This window comes from Pantherophis guttatus, chromosome 1, assembly GCF_059756535.1.
Source record: "Pantherophis guttatus breed Tessera chromosome 1, ASM5975653v1, whole genome shotgun sequence".
Lineage (NCBI taxonomy): Eukaryota > Metazoa > Chordata > Lepidosauria > Squamata > Colubridae > Pantherophis > Pantherophis guttatus.
This window is the reverse complement of record NC_142063.1, coordinates 170,356,051-170,359,385: the sequence shown is the minus strand read 5'-3', so window position 1 is coordinate 170,359,385 and position 3,335 is coordinate 170,356,051. Positions and strand designations below refer to the sequence as shown.

The following is a 3,335-nucleotide window of genomic DNA, read 5'->3' as shown; positions in this document are numbered from 1 at the left end:
AAAGAATTATACCCTTTGGCCAAAAATTAAGAACCTTACGACTAAAACCCATTAAACAATTAAAAATCTAATATCTCAAAAACGGGGGGGGGGGGGGTTTCACGCCAGCCCTGCTTGATGGAAGAAAAAAGTTTTTAGGGCACGGCGAAAAGCCTGGAGATCTGATATCCTCCGTATCTCCGGGGGCAAATCGTTCCAGAGGGCAGGTGCTGCCACAGAGAAGGCCCTCCCCCTGGGGGTCGCCAGCCGACACTGCCTAACTGACGGCACCCTGAGGAGTCCCTCTCTGTGGGAGCGTACTGGCCGGTGGGAGGCTATTGGCGGCAGAAGGCGGTCCCGCAAATACCCAGGTCCGATGCCATAATATTCCTTTTAAACAAATGTATCACTTAATAAAGCAAACAACATGTCTTTCAAATATTGTTTATTGAAAATATTTTGTTAAGAAAAGGAGTGTATAACTTGAAATAATAAACTACTGTATATTTGGAGATTACAACATAATTTCTTTTGTCAAGACATACAAGGTTTTACAGTTTTGTTTCAAGATGCAGCCATTATTTTAACTTCTAATGAAATTAGAATGTCTAACAAAGTTCTCATGAAGTTCTAAAACTAATGATCAACATCATGGTGAGCAGAGCTTCTGGTGGAATCACAGGAGACCTCCTGAGGCTTGGACATTCCATGAATGCCTTTCAATGCTATAACAGAACAGAACAGAACAGACCTTGGAGGTCTTCTAGTCCAGCTCCCTGCTCAAGCAGGAGAATCTATACTATATTTTGGAGGACTTATCTAGTTTTCTAGAGCATTCTTTACCATCATGTAACTTGAGAACACAAACGTCTAATTTTGTGTCTGTTCTTTATATTAGAGAGTAGATTTGCAAAAAATTCCATTTTGACAACACAATTTGAGTGTTTTGCATTTAACCTCCACCCCCTGACCTCCCCCATCTCCTATTGACAAACCAGATAAAGAAGATGGAAATTCAGGCTTTTTAAAAAAACAAAAATCTATGAAGTAGTCAAAGGTCTCTAGCTGCATTCCATGGTTAAGAAGAATGGCCCACAGAGCACTGTGCAGTCTATATAGAAACTTCTTCCCTTCTCTTTCATCTTCTGGAATGGCCATGTGACATGTAATATTGCTCTGTCACACGATCAGGAAGTGTCAGAAAAAGGATGGTGGGACTATCTGCAAAGTCTGGAGCTGTTGTAAGGACAGTGAGATTTGAATGAGTTAAACAGGCTTAAAAGAAAACTTTTAAACTTTTAAAAAACATGCAACCTCCAATATTCCCATAATTGACTTTACTTAATTTGAGGGACAAAGGAAGTATAATAACCTGAATTGCGGCTGATGTTAGTTTATCATGGGTTCCCTTGGGGGGAAAATCTCTAAATAAACTCCCAAAGAAATATGTATAGTAGCACATTTTTTTTTTCATCCATCCATAAGACTGATCTGTAATCAGAGGTTTAAGAAAGTGGATATGAAGCAATTATCCTGTGCTAATAAGAGGAGGATAATGGCTTTAACGATTTAAAGTAATAAAAGTGACTATCTTATTTATATAATGCTAGTCATGTTTGGGATGCTTTATAAAGGAGGACAGGACATTCTCTGTCAAAGAGGATTATAATATGAAAAAAGGATTAAAGGGAATGAAGAAGGAAATGGAAATTGGAGAAGGTAGATATAGCCTTTATAGAAAAGTGGGTTATAAATTTATAAATACTGTAAAAAAGCCAGAGAAGAAGAGATAATTATTTCAGTGACACACATTTAGACTTAGTTGCAACAAGCCTGACAAAGCTAGGGTTGGACATCGGGGAGAAATAATTGCAGTAATGAAGCAAAAGCAATTATTTAGAAACAATTTGGAAAGATCTTAAAGAATCATTCCTAAAGAAAAAAACATCATTTAGGGCAATAGAATATCATGATAACTCTTTTGACAAGACAGGAGTGAGCTATTGTTAACGTGTAAATATACATTTGCCCATAAGTTTCACACACATGTTCCAAAAGTCTAACCCATAGAAATTTATTATATAAATTACCTTGAATGTTCAAATTGGTTGCTATTTTCTTCTACATGCTGCTTAGTTATTTGATACATGATCTTTGATCATTCCTAAATAAGCAACATCTTTTCTGGAAAACAAACCAATCCTATTCTGGTTGGCCTAAGGGGGCTGGACTTTTGCTACCTATTGTATGCATTTAGCACATCTTTACTCAGAAGCCAATAAATATATTTCATTGTTTTCCCTTGCCTTGGGAATCTTGGATTAATCTCAGTTTCTTCAACTCTACTTTCCCAGCTTACATCTTCCTCAATTTCAGTGAATCAAGGTTTCCTCAGTTTGTCATATTCCTACTGTAGGGGTCTTAGAGCAACAAGCTCTGGTTTAGCTGTTGTAGGATGAAAAGGATTTGGGTGGCTTCGGTTTGTTTTTCCTGACTGGCCTCACAATGAATTACATACAACATCTGGCAACTTCCTCTAGCTAAGGATTCTGATGAGATTCTCTATGTGAGTCTGTAGTGCAGTTCCATGTACACGATGCAAATGGATCATTCTAGGTATAAACTGCCACATCTACAAGATAACATGGACAATCTCCATCACTTAGCTCAAGGGGCTTTTCAATTCTGGGCTAAAAAAAAAAAAAGCAGCAGACTCTATCAATATCTATCGTTCAACATGGATGCCCATTGGAGAGTTTTACAGCTGGGGAAAAGCTTAGCCTGCCCCCACTTCTGTGAATAAGCCATGAGAGTTGAACTCTAGCACAGTGACACGGGAGAAGGAATGCCACACACTATCCAATGGCTTCACAATGCAGCTACGAGCCACACAGTGAAATAAAGAGGGATAAACAAGAGGACAACAAAGTGTTGAAACCAGTGTGTGTACTTTCCCACTTACAGCACTGCAGAGGCTTTCACGGCTCTCAATGATGTTTTTCTTCCTCTCTGCCTGGTAACCGCATGTAAGTCTGCATTTCTACAAAGAAGCATAGTGAAATCATTAATTTTACATTTTGGACCCCCACTGGTGCATATTGGAAAATAAAACAAATTCCTCAAGAACATTGTTCAAATCCCCTCCTGTCACAGCTCCTAGCAGAGTGTTTAGCCTTTGCCTGGTTTTTCACAAATTAATGCGCTGTGGGTTTCCTTCTAACTGGGTGTTATTCTTCTTTTTTCTTCCATTCCCTCCCAGCAGCCTCGCCAGCCTTTCAGTCTGGCACAGCTGTCTTCCCGTCACTGGTAGGCTAGCATGCTCTTGGAAGGCACGGGAAATATTCCTCAGGGTACCG

The 3,335-nt window shown here is 39.2% G+C and overlaps 1 long non-coding RNA gene across 1 annotated transcript; it reads right to left on the bottom strand.

Annotated features, from left to right (window-relative positions):
* Positions 1-411: 411 nt before the first annotated feature.
* Positions 412-3,020, bottom strand: LOC148116625 (uncharacterized). The gene is made up of 2 exons (XR_015732007.1): positions 2,942-3,020; positions 412-1,215 (listed from the first exon to the last, which is right to left on the bottom strand). It is a non-coding gene; the product is annotated as an uncharacterized LOC148116625 (long non-coding RNA).
* Positions 3,021-3,335: the final 315 nt, after the last annotated feature.